Below are 20,615 nucleotides of genomic sequence, written 5' to 3'. Positions count from 1 at the left end.
CAGCTGTTTACCTTGGCTGGAAACCCAGGGCCCACAACACCCTGCACCTGTCTTTATCTGGGGAGCATAGAGGTTTCTGCTAAACGGCCACATCCTTGCCTTTGTAAGAAACGACGTGCTTGGGTGATTATTCTTCCCCTGGCCCATAGCATATCCTGCCACCAAACCATGATTCCTGCAAAGCACCGCATCTTCGCCATCAGCTGGCACTGCCCAGCAGTATACAAAGAGGCCGCTTCAGCCCTCACTACTCAGCAATGCATAGAGCCATCTAATTGCTCCGGTTCTCTGCCAAAACCTGATAGCCTTAAATATTTTAACTGTCGCCAAAGCAATGAGGAGGGAGGCAGCTAGTTCATAGATTTAATTCATGGGTTAAAACTCTAGGCCTTGCAAACATCTCATGCCACAAAGTATTTTGGAAGCTGATGGGAGATAAGTCACACCCACGCCATCATCCCCTTGGGTGCCCAGTGGCGACCCCGATTTGCAGATGTGGAAGCAGAGAGCTGGCTCATCAAGGTCATACCACACGCTTGTGTTGAACAACTTAATTCCACACATCCCGCCCACTGTAAGTACGTCACTCTAGCGTGTTCTGCTGATTCGTAGAGTTAACAACCATGATCACCTCCCAGGGGTCAAGAATTTCCATCATTCCAAAAAGTGTCTTTACATCCGCTTGCTGAAAACTCCTGAATGACCAATGTTCTCTGTCTCCGTAGGTTGGCCTTTTCTGAGTCTCCCATACGGTGCAAAAGACATCGAGCTGCTCTAACTCAGCATATGATTCTCGACATATGTCTTAGCGTGTACCAGAAATCCATTCCCTTTTATTAGTAGCAGTATTCAACCAGTTGACCGTCAAATAAATTGTTTTCTGTTTGGGGTGACTGCGGATGATACTTCTGTGAACATTCATGCTCCCATCTTTCTCTGGACTTGTTTTCATTTCTGTCCAGCAGCTTCCTAAAAGTCTGAGTGCTTCATCGTATGGCAGGTGCAGGTTTCGTGTGGTAAAGAGATTGCCAAACTAACCAGCAGAATGCTTGTACCGCTTTTTATGCCCCCCACCCAGCACCCAATGGAAAAAATGAAGATGAATATTCAAGAAACACAAAGGCCTCTACACGCATTTCACTCACATGCAGTGGTTGGAGGTGTAAGTGAGACACACTTCACCCAACACTCTAGTGTGAGAACACACCCAGGCTGCAACCCTGCAGACTCACGCCCGTTTACTAGTGGTTCACTGAAGATGGATCCAACGGGGCTTCTGAGCAGCCCTCCTTGTGTGTGTACACAGGAAAGGCCAGGTGAAATCTGCGGGCAAAACAGGCCCTAACTGCCGTTACTTATCACTCACATTTTGTCCTTCCCCCTCGCTGCCTTATCTGTTCCAATCATTGAGCTTCACTTCCGGCAGGCCCAGCGGGGGGCCCTGTGTTCAGAGCCCTCACTTGACCTCCTGCACCTCTTTAGAACCTGCAACTCTCAGCCAAAGGCAACAAGTGAATCACATTCTCTTGATTTTCTATTTCTCTGTCTCTCTGTCTCTGTCTCTATCTTTCTCTCTTCGTCTCTCTTTATATCTCTGTCTCTCTCTGTCTCTTTCATCACCCCACCCAGTCACCGTGGTTCCCCTGAACTCAATGCTATGGATCAGAGATTACCACTGTCCCTTTTGACTACATCTGATTGGTATTAATCCTTTTAAACCCTGAGGTTCTTTCCTCTCCAACTCTATTTGAATGAATTGTCTAAGATGCCTTAAGACAACCTAACTGCTTCCTCACATCCCCATGGTGCTGGCCCCTAAACCTGACCCTGTTGCGAATTTGCAAAGCCCATAACACCTGTTGGACATGGCTTGTTTTCACAGAGGTTGTTGTTGTTGTTTATTGACGTTGTTCCATGGAATGCCACAACCTACTATCCGTTGCCTTAGTCTTTGCTCACTTATTGACTTCACAGGCTGTCGTTTCTCCCACTACTCCGGAGCGCCGCACACTCGCACTTTACCTCTAGGGTTCGTGAGAGGCAGGAGCAGAGGCAGGGACAGACCATGAAGGAGTTAGGTCTGTGAAAAGGTGGTAAGAAGGGAACAGTGATAGACCCGAACACTTCAGCATGATAACCAGCTGCATTATTAAATCGGTGCCAGTTCAAAAGCCAAAATGTGCTTAAAACCGAACGTTTGTTTTACAAACCCTGGAACAAGCGAACTGACTGCTGTCACCTGCTGGGACGTTTCATTTAAAATCTCTTTCTAAAAACAGTAACAGGGAATCAAGACACCACACACACACACACACACACACACACACACACACACGAGCCAGTACTCACAAAAAGTGAGCAAAGGAAGGAAAACTAAAAAGTGTCATGAAAATCCAGCCAGTGCTTCTTGTCAATGCTTCATTTAGCTGGACATGAGCACCCCGGCCCCAGCTTGGCTGCATACAGGAGCACACGCCAATGCCAAGGGGAGAAACACTCAGCTTCCACTCTCCATGGGATGCCCACCCCCTTCCCTCACTCTCATGCATCTTCTTGTTTAGTCCTCACGAAATTCAGTGAGGTGGCTCTAATTACCCTCGCTTTGCAGATAAGAGCCGGAGGTCTGAGAAGATAAACAGCCTGTCCAATCTGGCTAGTACAAAAGGCAGAAGTGGGATTCAAACCAAGAACGTTAGGCTCGAGTGCTCAGACTCTTTTCCCAAACACAATACCCCCTTCCGCATCCCGGTTGCTTCGAGACTCCACCATCTCTTCATCATCATCGATAAATATTTATCAAGGACCACTGCCTACATAGCAATGCTCTTGTTTCCACAGCAACATGCAGTCAGAGAGTCATGGGAGTATCCCGTGCTTGAAAGAACGGTGCCGTAATGTCCTCTGATCATGGCTCTGAAGGGTGACAGTTACACTACTACAAGAGAAGCCATCTCAGCTGGCAGTGTGACGCCCGCCCTCGGAGACTGTGCTTAGGATAAACAAGCGGGAACTGAAATAGAAGAGAAGGCGACAGGCTGTAACCCAAGAAGGCGGTCTGCATTCATTTCATGTTTGCCGTTGTTGCTGGAACAGAATCAAAGCCAGGTTTTCACATTAATTGTTCTTTTATTAGAAAACAAATCATGCAATCCAGGACAGAAAGTAAAATTCAACTGTACCGAAAACAGTTCCCCGGAGATGTCTGGCAGCAATTACCGAGTTAAATGACTACATTGCTTACAACTGCCACCCTGAGTCAGTCCCCTTTAAGATTTGGTTTTAACTTGCAATACTGAAACCCACTGATAAATAGGCTAATTATCCCCTTATCTGTTTACTTAGTCACCGCCTCCTTCTCCCACCCCAAATCATGTTTTGCTGTTTACTTACTATTACCAAAGTATTTTTTTTCTTTTACTATAATTCCTCACACACACGAAAAATGTGGTGGCTCACAAAACACACGTTAGCGTGAGGAATAAGGAAATTGCCTTTGATGACAGCTTCCTACTCTGACTTTTTGACACTGTGACCAACAGTTACAGCAAAGCCCATCATCCCTCTCTGTCCTAGACGTAAGCTTACAAATTGAAATTGCTTTCCAGACCGGGAGCTTCAGATCAAAGGAATATGGAGAACACATTCCTGAGTTTTAAAAATGCATTATTTACTCGGACTTGTGGAAAGTTTAAAATAAGATACTTCAAAAGAGACCAAAGCTATAATCATACTTATAGCAAATTTGGATTCCGATAACACCACAGTGAGGACTCAAATAAGAAGATAAGTCCGTTTCAACAAGTCAACAGTTGCAGAATGATGTTTATAAGGAAACCCCGGGAAAGAATCCGGTTTAGACGATCTAGTTAGCATTAAAGTAGAGAGATGGGGTGGGGGGGGGTGTATAGAAAAAGATCCCCGTTTCTATAAATGAGCGGAGCTTAGAACGCACCAAGTCACCAAGACAAGCTAATCCCACTCCTTTAAGGAGCCCAGGAACAAGGCAGCCGCTTGCTAAATATATGCTTTTGTAGCTTTGCAAAAGCTATAGCCCAGGTAGAACCAAAGGAAACATATGGCGCCTTCACAGTCGATTTCTTCCCAAACTGTCCTCCACAGTTGCTTTTCTTCCCCGTGTGTTCCGAACAGCAAACAAAGAAAAGGTGCTTCCTCCTTACACTTCTCTAAATGTTTTAACAAAAGGCTGCTGAATAAACACATTACTCATTTAAAAATTGAACCGAAGTTCTATCCCTGAGATGAAAGCGGCTCCATTTGCATTTAACAGCTGTGGGCGAGCGCCACCTTGCGGGGGCATGCGGAACGGGCGTGCGTTCAGCCCTGGGCCGCGTTCCCGAGCGGGTTCTGGGTTTACAGCTGCCGCCCAAAAAGGGTCTGTGGAATGTGTTTGATCCGTTCTCTGCTGCAGGAACGTGAGTGCTGTTAACGTGTGGCTGGCCTTCCAAGCCTTAGAAGACAGTAAAACTCTGAACCATAAATCACCTGGGTCCCCGAAGCATCCTTCCGCCACCTCCCTCAGGCAGCACACCTAAGGCAGACCCCCAAAGAGAGGGAAACAAGGGCTGCGCATCATCTTCAGAACGGTGCTGCGGCTGCCTCTCCCCCCCACCCCCCCCCCCCCCCCCCCCACCCCCGTCCCAGCCTTCCGTCTTCACGCACACCAAAAGGAGTGTCTTCCTCGCTCAACTTCCCTGGCACAGAAACAGGCCGTCCCCTTCCCAAACATCCTGCGTCCGGTTTCCAATCCAGCACCAAGCCAGGGACGAGAACCCAAGACATTTCCAACGGAACGTCACTCCAGCAATGCTCCATCTCAAACGCAGCCTGTTTAAGGACCTCGCTTCCCGCGGGCTCGCTGCCTTTCCTTCTCTTTCTTCCTCCCCTGCTCTGATGCGAGCACAGCTGTTGCTTAGCAATCCAAAAGGAGCCCCCTCCGACGTCCCGCTGACTTGCCTCAGTGTACCCCGACCCTGCCACGTCGGCTCAGTGTGGTCACTCCGAAACCAAAGGGGCTAAGAAACTTGGAGGTGATCTGCAACTTGGAGGTATGCCTACAGCGCCTCTCCTCTCCCTCGCCCTTTGGGGGACTCCGCGACGGAAGCCCTGCCAGTGAGGTTTTAGTGAGGAGAAAGACCCCGGGTAGCTCAGCTCACCACCGGGAAGACACCGGGCACACTCTGGGGAACTAGCTCCCTGCCTGTGGGCAAGCCGAAACGCGAGTGTCCCGAAGTTTTCAGAAGCCCACTAGCTCGCTGCTCAGAGCCACCCCACTTCCAAGGGCCCTAGCGGGGTACCCATCACTTCCGATCAAGCCACGAGGTGAGGCGGGGGGCTTTGGTGTGTCGGTCATTCACGGGAACACTCCCCCTCGGAACCCCCCAGCGGCTAAGGACAGGCCGAGGGGAGCAGCGTGTCCTGAAGGCTGGATGATCGTCGGCGTCTCGGAAGAGAAAGGGAGAGCCACCGCCCTGGCAGCCTGGGCCTGCCGGGGACCCGTGCTCCCCACTCCAAGAGCGCCTGCCCGGGCCACAGGGCTCCGCGCCGGGGCGGGAAGCGGCGCCTCGTCCCGCCACCCCGGAACACTCGAGTGACGGGTTCCGACAAGTGGGAGGCGGCGAGTGGAGACGTTCGCAACAGCAACCGCGGAAAGTTACTCCCGCCCGGGGGTGGGGAGGGAGGAAGAGAAGCGGCCGCAAAGTAAGGCGACCAGGAGCCAGGGGGGACCCGGCGCAGGACAGGGCGCGCCCGGACGCAGCCGCTCGGGACTTGGGCCAGCGGGGGGCTCCCCTTGGTCTCCCCCGGGCCAGCGTCCCCAACTTTCTCCTCCCGGGCCGCGGGGAAGGGCGCGGGGAGCCGGGGAGCCCGGCGGCCGCACTCACTCACCTGCAGCGCTCTGCGCTCGGGCGCCGGGCAGCGGCGGCCGCTGCAGCCCCAGGAGCAGGAGCCGGAGCAGGCAGAGGGCGAGCGCGCCGGGGCTCCCCATCCGGGCGGCGGGGCGGCTCTCAGCCCCTTCCCGCGGGCGCGGGGCGGCCCCGCATGGCCGGCGCGGCGGGCGGGCGGGCGGGCGGCAGGCAGGCAGGCAGTGCGCGCCGCCGGGCTCCCGGGGCTGGCTCGGCTCGCTTGTGCGGGAGCCGGCGCCCGTTGCGCTCCGAGCCCAGGCGCGGCGCGAACTGAGACGCGCGCGAGGCTGGGCGGGGGCGGGACGCGGGGGCCGGGAGGGAGGGGGGGCGGTGTCCCCCGAGTCCTAACGCCGCCGCCGCCGCCGCCGCCGTCGTCTCCGGGCGCTCCGCCTCGGCCACGCACACACACACACGCACACACACACACACGCACACGCACATACACACACGCGCACACACACACCCTCGCGCGCACGCCCGCGCCTGCCACACGCCGGCGGCTGCCACTCGCGGGCTCCCTCCCCCCACCCCACGCACCCTCTCCCGGGCTGGCCGGCTCAGGGCCGCTCGCGCAGTCACGCGCGTACGCGCCTCGCTCTTGCACCCACAGGATCCGCGGGGGACTCGCCTCTCAGACCCGCGTCGAGCCACCCGGCCGGCCGGCCGAGCCTCTCGTCTCCAGGCTGCCCCGCGGGGGGCGCAGGTAGGAGGCGATGGGGGAGGAGAGAGACCTGGCACAGACCTTTGAAGTAGGGGTTGGGGGAACAGGTGACTAGGGGCCAGCGAGGGGAGGAGGAGGAAAAGGAGGAGGAAGCAGCGGGATCGACTCTGGAGGCTGCGGGGCTGTGAATTGCGGGAGGGGATACTTCTCCAAGCTGCGGGCAGCTGTTGAAGGGTCTCCTGCACACCCCAAAATTCTCTCCTACGTTCCTATTCTCTCTCCCTCTCCCTCCTCTTTCTCTTTCCCCATCACCTAGTCAGCAGTCCCGCATACCCCTCCTTAATCACAGCACCGTCCCCTTTCTCTTGTCCCTAACCCCACCCTAGCACACCCACACCCCCTACACACAGGTGAGGGGAATCTCTCCCCTTCTCTAGCCTCCCCCCCCTCCCCTCTCTTAGGAGACAGAATCACAAGCTTTCCCCTTTTTCTTCCTTATCTGAACAAAGACCTGGTTGGGGCTGACAGCCTAAAACCGTAGATCACGGGGCAGTGCTGTCACAGCCCACAGGCCTGGGCTCGGGGATCCCGTGGAAGAGACTGCCACGGGGGGGAGGGATGTGAGTCTTCTGTCCAGCTGCGGGGAGATGTTGAAGGGACTCCTACTTTGTAAGCACTTGGCTGCCTGGCCAAAGCCCTCCTTTGGTTTAACCAAGTGCTCCTCCACATCCTGGTTGGAGCCCCAAGGGACTGAATGGGACAGATCATTAGGCAGTCAAACATCAGGGGTTCTGAAAGAGGGGCACCAGGGGCTCTGGGTTGGAGTTGGTAGAGAATATGCACAGAGCCTCGCTGGTACCCCCGGTCTGGCCTGCCTAGGTGGACAGTTTTGTTCTGCACAAATCCATTTCTGTCTCCCGGCCCACGCTTGTGATTGCAGGCAAATGCCTCCACCTGCCTGTGAACTGCCTACCGCCACCTCCGCAGCCTTAATTTTCCTCAAGATAAGGCCAGCTCATCCTAGGACCAGCGCCTCCCGGACTGCCTGGTCAAAGCATTCTGCCAGGACCCAGGACCCCCTCCACCCCACCCCCCAATCCTGCTTCTCAGCCCTCACTCCAGGGAAAGGGTTGTGATCTGTGTGGGGAGCCTGGGAGTTAGACCTTTTGCAAGCTGCCTTGGAGGTCTTTACATTTTTGCTAATATTGATGGTGTCCTCCCCTGGATGCCGCCGCCTTTGCTATTCACTGGCGGCACGGGAAGATCGCCCCCCTGGGAATAACGGGAATGGAAGATCCCTTCTGTTCAGGGCTAAACTACCAACTGTTTGATCCAAGCTGCCTCTATCCAGGCCTAGCCTTAGGTAGATAACTTATAACAGGCAGCCTCCGAGAAGAAATCTGAGTGCAGCCCACGGCTGGGCTGTGATTGTCAAGGCTGATGGCAGGGGCTGACCCAGGAGGAACTGAAGAGGTCTCTAGGAGTTTTGGGGTCACCTTCGTAACTTGTCCTGGCTCCCTTGAGCTCCTGCCAATTCATTCCCTATCTCGGGGCATTCTAAGTATAAAATAGCAGTTCTTGGGGCATCTTCCGTCCACACACCATCCTCCACCTCCTGAGCCCATGCTACACAGGATGTTGTATCGCCACAGCCAAGGTGCCAAAGTCTGAATGAGAATCACATGGCCCAAGAATAATCCTGTTTCATGGTGACAGACGACCAGAACATGACCTGATCATAGCACCAGGCCTTGCTTGGCCAGGGGCGCAGTCACAAATCAGGGACCTCTTGTTTTTTGCCCAGACCTCTAGTTCTCAGGCTCTGGGCTCCGCCTACTGACTGGTGAGCTTTGACACAGGTCAGTGATGCTTTAGGTGCCTTTTCAGAACCAGCTAGAACCAGCTTCTCAAGGGGCAGGGTTCAGAGAGGTCCAGGGGTAATGCCTCACTTCCTGCAAGGGCAGCCCGGAAAGGTGGGGTTATCTGGTTAGAGAAAAGAGAAGCACTTTTGACTCCATCAGCTTGCCATCAGCAACATGCCTCCATCTTGGCCCCTAGCTCAAGGCAGGCTCTGCAACAGCGCTTAGGGAGAGTACGGCTGGGGTTGAGGGGGAGGGTCTTGTGATGGCTAGAAGGAGAGGGCTGTCCACCAAGCATCCTCCTCCAGGGCTGCTCAGCCAGCAGGCCTCTCATTCTCTGGGCCATCATTCCATTAACCCTGTAGGATGCCTGGCAAGACCTTCAGAAGCCTTATTTTCTCTCTCTGCATAGTGAGTTCCCTTCCAACCCTATTAGGGATCAATACCAGGAGTGTTCAGACTTTGTCACTTCTGGTGTCTTTATCTGGGAGGTTTTCAAAGAAGTGGAAAAGCTGGTGAACTCTCTTAACAGTGAGCCACACCTGCTGTGTGCTGGGGTCCGTGAGGCTGTAGCCTGAGCAACAGGTGTGACTTTTGCCTTCCTGGAGAAAGAGTACACAAAGAGAGGACAGTAGAGCACACAGAGATGGGTTCACCTCCGGACTCCTTCCTCCCGGTGCTTCCCAGCCTGCCAGTGACCAGGAAAAGACGCCAGAGGGCCAAGAGCCTCATCTACCTGTGCAGAAAGGCCAGTGGTGTGACCCTGTTTTACCCCGGCCTCCATCTTACAGATGAGGAACACAAAGATGCTAAGTGGCCCCCTCACATGCCATGGGTAGCTGCTCTTCTTTCTGAGACCAAGAAGCCACTTGCTACTTAGCTCATAATTCGTGATTTCAGTCTGTGTCTCTCTAACAGTATTTCAAGTGCTCCGAGGCCACAAATGGTTAGTAGCTGCCAAATGCCACAGCTATAGAAAACTCTGCTGACACTGCTCTGTGGCCGACGTTGCCACAGCTCTCCAAAATCTGACCCATTGTTTATGTTAGAAAGTTTTATTGTGCCACAGGCATGCATAGTTCTCTCCATACTTCTTACAAATATATATATATACACACACACATACATATGTGTGTGTTAACACTGCTGTAGAGCAGAGGCAAGTAAACCACAGGCCATGACTCAGACCTGGCCCAGTGCTTGTTTCTACTAATAAAGCTTTATTAGCACACAGACTTATTTATTTGACATATAGGCAGCCATGCCATTACTGCTCCTAACTTTATAGAAAAAGTGTGCCTTTTTTTAGATAAATCTCACAGGACAGTCTGACAACCATTAACCTAAACACTTGCAAATGGGGCGTCCGGACCAGGAACAACTCTTTCTGTCCTGGAAACACGTCTGAATACAAGTTTTCAGGCCTTACCCTAACCCTATGGAAATAATAGAGATAGAGCCTGGGAATCTTTGCGTTAGAAAGCCTGCCAGGTGATTCTGATGCAAGCTCAGGTTGGAAACCCCTGTTATAACACATTCCTGAAGGAGGTGCCAGTAACTGGCATAGCAAGGGTGCTCATGGACTTTCGTGGTTAACAGAAGACTTTGGAACAGCGGCAGAAGAGAGGTCATATGCCGCTTGCTCTTTCTGTGGGGAAAACTCTGACAGCAGTAACACAGAGCTGTCCCAACCAAGAGGTGCCCACGTGGATGCCCAGGCCCTGCCGCCTGCAGGTCCCAGCCTTCTGAGAAGCTGCCAGCGCATTTCCACCCATAAATTCATGGACCAGCTGTCTCTTTTAATCTGGTTGCAAGATGAAACCATTAATAGATGTCAGACACATTGGCAATGATCTCTTCATTAATAATTTCCTCCTTTCTGAGGAAAAAAAAATTAGTAACAAGCAACCATCAATAATTCAGAAATACAAGTTAACCTTTCTATTAGCAGAGTCACCGTGCACAGAGTACACACTCAGAGCCAGGAGTTCTGGCTTGAGTAGTGTTTTGATCGTAGGGATATTAATATGCATTAATGCTGTCTGTCAAGACCAAATATAAATAACCCAGCTGCAACTTAGAACTCATAAGGATGCTTTGAGTATGACCTTCTGACCCAGCCATTTGGTTCTATAAAGGCATGGATCAGCCAGTCGTCCCGCTGTCTAAGAGAAGGCCTTTATGAAGAAATCCATTTTTAGCTAGAGGTCCCTGTGGCTGAAAGGATTTCCTTTATTCCCACCTAACCCTGCTGCAATATGATCTCTCAGGCCTACGCTGTCCCATCCCCCTGAGAACTCTCAGCCTAGATGCACTTCCTTGAGAGGTTGGATGGGCTCCAGGTAAGTGCTCCCAGTTTGCTCACCCCTCCTTTGCCTGTCATCCCCAGGACTGCCATACCTGGCTCCTCTTCTCAGCCTTTGAGTGACGCCTTCTTCAGGGAGGTCTTAGCATCTGCCTGTTCCTCACACCTCCATTCACTCCCCAAGCCACCACAGACCAAACGCTTTCCCTCTCCAAATCTGTTTCTCCATCTGTGAAATTGGAGTGATTATCCTCACCTCACTGAGCTGATGTGAGAATTAAGTAAGTAATGAATGTAAACACACCTAGAATAAGGGCTGGCCCACTCACGAGATCACTTCCTGCCCTTTCTTCTTTCTCCAAGTCTGAGATGCACCATCCTACCCTAGCCTTGACTCCTAGGCCAGCTCTCCTAGACACCTGGATGGCAGCTTTAGCATGGAGAGCCAGCTGCTTTCTCTTCGAGCCAAAACAACAGTACGTGGTCCAGACCATTGGCAAGTAAACCTGGGCATCCTGAATTTACAGCTCGGACTGCATCTCTGCATCTTGCCCAAGGGGGGTCCATGAAGCAGCTGCTTCTCTTAATTAAAAAGGAAACCGAGAGATGAGCCATGGAGGCTTGCCACTCACATTTGCCTGGGCACTACTGTGCAGTGGGAATGTCCCCATCCACAGGTGAGCCCAGCCTCAGCTCATGCTGAGAGACCACATAGCACACTGGAACAGGGTAGTATTCATGTCTGGGTCTTGCTTCCAACCAAGTGACTTTCCTGATAAAGTCAGGGAGAAAAAGCCATGGCTCACAAGCCAGCCTGGTGCCCTAGAGTTGGATACACATCATTTTATTGTTGTGTTTTGGGTTTTTCGAGACAGAGTTTCACTGTGCAGCCCTGGCTGTGCTGGAACTCATTTTGTAGACCAGGCTGGCCTTGAACCCAGAGATCCACATGTCTCTGCCTCCTGAGCACTGGGATTAAAGGTGTGCATCACCACCATCTGGTTAAGCACATTTTTTTTAGAGCCTTTACATCTCTCAGGATTCTTAGCCCTTCTACAAGCCCCTGACTACAAATCTGGATTCCAGAAGGTTTCAGGTAGAGATAGAACTCACCGCAATGAAAACTGAGGCTGTTACTCCTCTCTGTCCAGTGAACTTCACCTTTAGCTCCTGGTTGCCTCTATTCTCATCCTGCCCAACTCTTGTCACAAACAGAAGCCATGATGATAGTTTAGAAGATACTCCACAAACTCACCAGCTTGGAACCCACATTACTGCTCTACCGCCCACAGCATGAAGTCCACAACCCTAACTACAGCCAACTGGACCTCCAGGGGCTGGGCAGCCTTCCTGAGCCCACCCCTCCCTAAAACCTTCCCAAGGGAAGTCTTTATCAAGTAGAGAAAGAAGGGTATTCGGAGTACTGGAATAGCCTAGGCAAATGCTCAGAGAACTGAAAGAGTATGTGTTCAAACAGACCAGGATACCGAAGGCTTTTAGTGATGGTTGTCTGTGCTCCAGTTTTATTTGCTCTACACCTTGTTCAAACATGTCCTTTGCTCCAGATTCCCATTACCTGCCTCTGGGCCTTTATCTGTGCAGCCCACTCTCTCTGGTGTGCCAGAGAGAGAGTCAAAATCCTTATCTGGGCATCCGACCTCTTCAAGGATCAGTTTTGGGCATTGTCCATGTGGCTAGGCTGTCTCAATTTCCCTTTGTTTCACTCGTAGGTCTCCCGTCTGTACACACAAGTCAGCGTGTGAAAGTACCAAGACTTTGTCTCATACACCCTCGGGTTTCCAAAGCCCAGCCCCAGCTAACTCTCAATAAATGTTGCTTATGCCCATAGCCAAGTCTGCCTGCCAAGATCAAATACATTTAGCTTGTTATTCCCAAACAAGAGTATCCATGCCCATTTATATCACTGCAAGGAAGCCAACTCATCAGAAAGACCCATAGTCAGGGTTTGGGGTATGCACAATGAGAAGTCAGGGGTGATACTTCACAGATGTCCCAAATCCTAGGAACCAGGTGCTCTTGGTAATAACTCAAGAGTCCTCATTCACCTCATGGTCACAAACCCAGGACTTTGAGAAAAAGCCTGGGCATTTGTCCTGTGTATCAGACTGAGCCCAGGGAACTCTCATCAAAGGACATAAGAGGATAGCTCTGTTCAAATTGACATAGACCCAGCAAAGATTTTGCTGCGGTCAGACTGCCAGAAGCATCTCACAGAGAGCAGCCATGATGAAAGGCTCAGAGCCTCTAAGCAGCTTGCCTACCCATAATGCTGAGTCTTCTCTGGTGTGGAGGTTTCCTCTCCGTCTCCCTCCCATTCTCTCCCTCTCCTTCTCCCTTTTCTCTCCTCTCCATCCCTCTTCCTCTCTTCCTCCCTCTCTCCTCCCTCTTCCTCTCCCCTCCCCTTCTTCCTCTCCTTCTCCCTCTTCCTCTGTAGCCCTCTCCCTCTCTCTCCCTCTTTCTCTCCCCTATCCTTTTCTTTCTCCCCTTTCCTCGATGTACCTTAGTTCTCCTCTGTGTGAGTAGTTAGAGAAACTGGACAATGACCTCTCTGAATATGGTCTTCACAGATTGCTACCCTAATCAGGAAATGAAACCTTGTGGAGATAGAATGATGCCTCAGTCAGTGAAGTACTTGCCTTGCAAGCCCAGAGACCTGAATTTGATCTGAAGGATCCATATAAAGGTGGAAAGAGCTGCCTACACAAATTCGTCCTCATGTATCATGATGTGCATTCAAGTGTGTTCAAGTAAACACACATGTTTACACATATGCATGTGCACGCATATACAATAATAATAATAAACTAAAATAACTAAAAATAAACGAAAAGGCCAGAAGTGATGGCACATTCTTGTAATCCCAGGATTGGGGCAGCAAAAATATGGATCCCTAAGGCTTATTGACCAGTCAGCCTAGCCTCCTTGCTGAGTTCCCAGGCCAGTGAGAGATGCTAACAACAACAGCAAAAATGGTGGATAGCATCAGAAGAATAGCACCTACACACACACACACACACGTGACACTTGCACGAGAGCACGCATGCATGCACACGTGCACACACACAGTGAGACTCCATACACTACTTCCTCAAATTCTATCCAATAAACAGACCAAATGAAGATACCGATTGGCTGCTTTGGTTAACACTCTGCTTCCTAAAAGTGTCAGCTTGGCAAGAGAAGAGGAAGGTTACACTATAGTCAGCCAAGCTCAGTAACTGTCCACCTGCAGGTACTGAACACAGCCTCTATAACAACTAAGCCCACAAGACTGAGTGGAGCAGGGAAGGCATTCTTTTTCTAAGTGTTCCAAGACAGTCCGCACTTACAAGCCAAAATGCCCTTAAACCCCTGTAGTATGTGCTCAGAACATGTAATCACCTACCCAAGGTCTGCACCCTCCTCTCCATTTAACATTCACCCCAAACTCCACACCCACAAAGGCTGAAGGATTTCTACTCACTCTCCCTTTCCCCTATCCAAACCATGGATGCTATCTCTCCAAAAACTGTTGTCAACCAGCCAGTGACTCCACAGCGAACCCAAGAGAGTAAGTATCAATCATACATTCCAGGAAACAGATTTGCTTTTCTTAAGAACTACTTTATTGTGCTATGTAGAAGTACATCTCACCAGGATGCTGGCAGCGAATCTGTCACCTCTTTGTGTGACCCAGCTAAGAAAAAGGTGGAGAGCCCTCAAGCACATAGACATGGCCAATGAGTATCCTAGGCCAGGCTCTACACCTTTAGTCAAGCCGTTCTCCTGTCACATAAACTGTTGACAAATCATTATTTGTACAGGCTAAAAAAAAAAAATGCTTATAACTGAAAGCAACCGGTTGAAATGGATGTGAAGGACTGAAATGGTAAACTGAAATGGCATATAAACATACACACAAAAACAAAACAAAACATACCTCTGGAAACACAGAGATGAGCTGCCTTATCTGCAAGCCTGTCTCCAGAGCGATACATTCGGTAACTGACTTAGGGAAAGGGTGCACTGTGCTCTGAGAAGGGGGCTGAATGACTGGACAGGGGCGTGCAATATTTCACTACTGAAAACACCACCGTCACTGTCTGAAGATGAGGCCTTAAAGGTGAATCATCTCAGGGCTGTTCATGCTGGTTCTGCTTCCATTTCTGGGCTGTGGGTGGTCAGGAGTTTCCACGTTCTTGTTCTGAATCATGAGGTCATCGTCAGCCCCAGTAGTTCATCCACTGTTCCCACTGACAGGAGGGAGGACTGAGGCACAAGGCATTCAGTGAGTAGGGACTGATGCTAGTTTTAAGTTTTATTTTCCTTTCAGCAGACCCTGGACCTTTTAGTCACTTTGTTTGCATCTCCCAATCATGGGCCATGGGTTTTTTAATCACTAGAGATGCAGTGCACCCATCTCAACCCCCTTTTCATTTTAAAGACATTTTCTTTTTAAATTATTATTGATTAAATTGATTTATTTATTCACTTTACATCCCAAACACAACCTTCTCCTTCCTCTCCTCTCAGTACGACCCTTCCACCATCTTCCCCCTCTGTCCTCTCCCCTTCTCAGAAAAGGGGAAGCCTCCTGACTGGCCCCACCATACCACCCTTCTCCTGTACCAACCTACCCCAGCATATCCAGTCCCATCAGGACTAAGCAAATCCTCTTCCACTGAGGCCAGATGAGGCAGCCCAGATTAGGGCAAGTGATCTAAAAGCAGGCAACAGAGTCCATGTCAGAGACGGCCTATGTTCCACTTGCTAGGGGATCCACATGAAGACCAAGCTGCCCATCAGTTACATATGTGTTGGACAGAGGCTTAGGTACAGTCCATGCATGCTCTTTGGTTGATGCTTCAGTCTCCATTGGCCTAAGTCAGTTGACTCTGCTGGTCTTCTTGTGGAGTTCTTGTCCTCTCTGGGTCCTTCTATCTCCCACCTCCTCAACTCTTCCTAGAAGAGACTCCACCCAGAGGTGGACCAAAATAGATGCTGAGACCCACAATCAAACATTAGGCAGAGCTTGGGGAATTTTACAGACATTTCTATGGAACCCGGGCAATACGAAAAAACAAATAGGATCCATTTTACACAGCAGCCAGAACCTAAGTCCGCAGCCAGAACCACAGTCCTAAGTGCTGGGCTCTCTTTTCCCCAGAGTGGAGAACATGCAATCAACTCTTGGGCTGATTTTTTTTATTTTTCCACAGCATTGCTTTCTGGAGGCCTCAGCCCCCAGTGATGTGCAGTGCTTTCCTCCGACCCAAATAACCGGCTTCCTAAGAACAGCAGTATCTGCTTGCAAAGATCATCACAGCTGGGCTTGTTGACTGCTGACATTCTCTCATTGAAGGAGGGGAGGGCGGAGTCACTGAACTCCCTCTGGAGTGTCCAGCACCTCCCAGCCATTTGTATGCAATTTAGCCTTAAGTAAATTACGTGGCCTCCAAGTAATTAGGCTGGAGTCTAGGGGAAAGGGGCTCTGTCTATGCAGCCTTGGGGATCCATCTATGCTTGGTTTAAACTTCCTAACTCATCTGCTTTGGGAGCACCCACACTCCTGTATGAAACCCTTTACCTGTGCTCTATACACAAGCCCAATAAGCTTCTTTCCCAGGGGGTGAATTGGGTGGAATCATGCCTTGGGTTGTTGTTAGAACCTCTCGCCTGAGGAAAGAACTTTAGCAACACTCACCTGCCCCACAGACAACTGAGATGTGATCATGATCACAGAAAGCTTCCAGTACCAAAAAAGTCCCCAAATTGACAGGGGTCAATACCATCCCAGGGCCTGATAGTCAGTCTCTTCCTCTGGAACCTGGATTTGAGACCAGTCCATCTGTCTGATTCGTGTTTCCTGTGAGAAGACAGCGATGCCCCCATGAATGTCTTAAAATGAAATACATGAAATGGTGCAACCTCTTCATAATCGTGTTTCTGTATCCTGATAGGATTCCAAAAACAATCAGCAATTGACAAACGTTAAACATTTCCTCACAGCTAATAATGTGCCCTGCCCCATTCCCCTTCTCTTTCCTCCTCTAACTCTTCTCACATGAATTTATTTTCTATTTGAAAGCCAATCTCACTGGTTATTAGATATTCTCCCTGCTGTCACTATCAGTAAATTATTAAACAGCTGACCAAGCTTTGTTTTAAAATGATTCTCTTATGAAGCTCGGTGATATATTTGCCATGAATACTGAATGGTGCCTGGGTCTCTAAGGACAAGGGAATGATTCCTATTTACTACCTTTAGCAAAATGTGTAGCAATTAGCAGCAAGAGCTTGGCTTGGATCACAGTGAGCAGCTCATCTCCCATGGCTTTCTTCCTTCCTGACAATCCCGGCTGGGGAAGCATGCTCAACATAGAAGCCATGTCACAGGGCTATGTGTACCTTGCTTTTCTCACTCCTCACCTTGTTTCTTATCTTGCCACTGTCCCCCACTCTCACCCCAGCCATACTTGTGGGAATCCTTGCCTAAGTAGATTTCCATTTCAAAGAAGAAACCTGAGCTGTAGAGATGACTCAGTGGTTAAGAGTTCCTACTGCTCTTCTGGAGGCCCACGGTTGATTTCCAGCACCCACATTAAGTAGCTCAAACCTCCTGTTACTCCACCAGCTCTATGGAATTTGATGTCCTCTTCTGAGCCCCTTGGGCACAAATGCATTCAATACACACACACACACACACACACACACACACACTTTTAAAAAGAAAATCCTGGTTGAGGGTGAGAAAACACTTTCCTTGTCTGTGTATCTGCTTTGTTCGACTATGGAATGGAAGTCATCAAGTACTGTGTAATGGGAACAGAGTGAGGAAAGAGGACCTGACGGCAAGTCAGTGCTCACTCAGGACTAGGGGCTTCTTGTTTTCATTGACCACTGCATTCATCCAGATTCACTGTGCTGTGAAAACAGAGACCTAAGCCAAAGAGGAAATATGTTAGCCTCCCTCACCAAACAGCAGTTGATGGGTGAAGATCTACCATGGAAAACAGACATGCTTTGGATCCTTACAACAGAGGCCATTCAGTGCAGGAAAGTAGTTACACAGATGATGAGGGAGGTGGGAGTGGAGCAGGGTACTGGCAGGTAACCCAGCATGCCAGTGGGAAAGCGGTTAAGAATGAAGTCTGGGAGCCCAGGAAGGTATTAACGAGGCTAACCCTGTGCTGCTGGAGAAATCACCCAGGACAGATGCAAGAGGTAATATTCTTGCTTCTCCCCTTCCTTGCCCCTCTGCATTCAACCAGGGTCTTCCATTGGTCAAAGCCCTAGAAGCCAAATGACAAAGTAGACTGGGGAAAGCCAGCAGCAGAGGCCACCCTCTCTGCACATGGAATCATGCAAAATAAAAAGGAAGGCAAGGGATTGAAGATCTGATGGAACCGTGCCAAACACAAAGGACAATGGGAAAGCCAGCCATGGGAACCAGTTGGCCTCAGTGGGCTCTGCCTCTGCTTCCTTTCACTCTGGTCATTAGCTGTGTCTTTCAGCTTTGCTTCGCCATCAAGGAGCAGAGTGCCTGGCTGAGGGCATCCTTCCATTTTCTTGACTCCATATTCAGAGAAAACAGCACTTTACTCCTCCACCATGACCAGAAAGAATTCCAGTCGATCACAAGGCCATCCGTTGAACCAAAGCTGTTGTTGCGTGATAAACTACCAAGATTTGCCTAACTTGAGTCATGTTGGTTCAACCTAGTGGCCACCAAGGCTAAATTTGCTCTGAGAATCAGGGGGAAATTGTAGGGGGAAAGGGCATGAGTACCCTACCCTCAGAGTGAGTCTATTCTCCCTGAGAAATACGTTGGGAGATTACGGAAGTGTGGTAGCCATTATTCCTGCCCAGTGAATATTTTCAGGTTTTCTTCCAGGGACACTTGCTTATCCCCTTGACAGGAGAGGTGGCCCATGAACTTTCTTTGACCAGCAAACCCTTCCAGATGAAAGTTTTTCAAGCAACAATGGGTCATTCCTCTGTTTATTTTTGCCATGTTTCAGACAGGGGGTTATCCCATCAGCATCAGCTCCAGAATGAGAAAGACATTGTATAGAGATTCCTGCCAATCCCAAGTGGCCATGTGGTGTAAGCCAATAAATAAACCTTTGTACTTTAAGTAACAGCAGTTTGGGAATCCTTTGTTACTGCAGCATAACCCAAGTTATCCTGACTGGTTCTGTGAGAAAGATACTCAAAACCGTGACTCAGTTGAGCTGAATACCAAGGTATCCACCAATCAAAGCAGTCCTAAAATCTCATGTCAGACAGCCATGAATTATTGGAAGCCAGGAGAAGAAATTATACATTGCCTGTTATTCTCGATGTCATCAACTACTAAGTCACCATCCCTATCTTCCTCACAACAGTGTCTTTGCCCAGCTTGATAATGGTAGCTGTAGTTAAAAACTACCATTCATTGATCATTTGTCATCTGTCACACGCCATATAAAGTGTATCATATTTACACGTGGTAGAGGCATTCCTGCCCTCAGATTTCAGATGTGAAAACCAAAACGCAGAGCAACATTCTAATGTGCCCAAAGCCATAGAGTACCCTACTCCAGAGCAAATATTCTTAACTGCTCTCCTTCGTACCACCCCGAGATGGTGGTACGAAACATCCTGTCCCATTGGGTCACATTGTCAGTGTCCTTCTTTTCCCAGATACTGTGGTCAGCCCTGTCCTAGGTCACAAGGTATTTAAGGGACCTTGGTTGGAGGATACTATGACTTGATCTCTGGTCCCATGAAAACTTTGAATATCTAAACACTATTTTCTGAGCCATGATGATGATACTATTAGCTAGTTTTCCTAGGTCTAAAAATAGGACCCTGTCTCACTTTAGTGCAGTGGTTCTCAACCTTCCTAATGCTGTGACCCTTCAATACAGTTCCTCATGTTGAGCTAATCCCCAACCACGAACTTATTTTGTTGCTACTTCATAATTGTAATTTTGCTACTGTTATGAACCAGTATGTAAATATTTTTGGATAGAGGGGTTTGCTAGAGGGGGCCGTGACCCACAGATTGAGAACCACTTTTCTGGTGCCTGAGTTTCTGCTTCAGTCTTAGCTAATGCCGGACTTCATCCTGTAGTGGACTCTGGGTTCTATCTCACCACCCTTCTCCAGCTGCAGCTTCTTTGGCCCCTATCACAGCCAACTGGATTCACCTGGGATGGAGTCCCTGCGGCTCTGGTAGTGTTTCATCCAGTTGACACAAGCTAGAGCCATTTGAGAAGAGGGAAGCTCAACTAAGAAAAGGCCACCAGCAGATTGGTCAGTGGGCTAGAGCATTTGGTTGATTGATGACTGGAGTAGATGAGCCTGGATCACTATGCGTGGTACCATGTTGGGCGGTTGGTCCTGATTTATATAAGAAAACAGTCTGAGCAAGCCAGAGGGAAGCAAGTCGGTAAGCCACATTCCTCCATGGCTTCTGCTTCTGCCTCCAGATTCCTTCCCTGATTTCCTGATGGACTATGATGTTGTAAGCTGAAACAAATCCTTTCCTCCCCAAGTTGCTTTTGATCATGGTGCTTTATAACACCAATAGAAACCTAAGACAGCAATGAGAATTTTATTTATGTGTTCATTTATTAACTTCGGCAGGTCTTGCTGTATAGCCCTGGCTCCCTTGAAACCGACAATATTCTTGCCTCAGTTTCCTGGGTGCTGAGGTTATAGGTTACCATACCACTTTCTCACACACTTAATGCACATTATCCTCCAATCACAGAGGATGTTTGACATTCTTTGCATGAAGGTGTTTATCATCTTTGAATGAGAAAGTCACACAGAAGACAGGCAATGGAGATGACAGCATGACACATAGAGTCTTAACCACG

The sequence above is a fragment of the Psammomys obesus genome, unplaced genomic scaffold (assembly GCF_907164565.1).
Source record: "Psammomys obesus unplaced genomic scaffold, mPsaObe1.curated_primary_1811, whole genome shotgun sequence".
Lineage (NCBI taxonomy): Eukaryota > Metazoa > Chordata > Mammalia > Rodentia > Muridae > Psammomys > Psammomys obesus.
Note: the sequence above shows the minus strand (reverse complement) of the source record.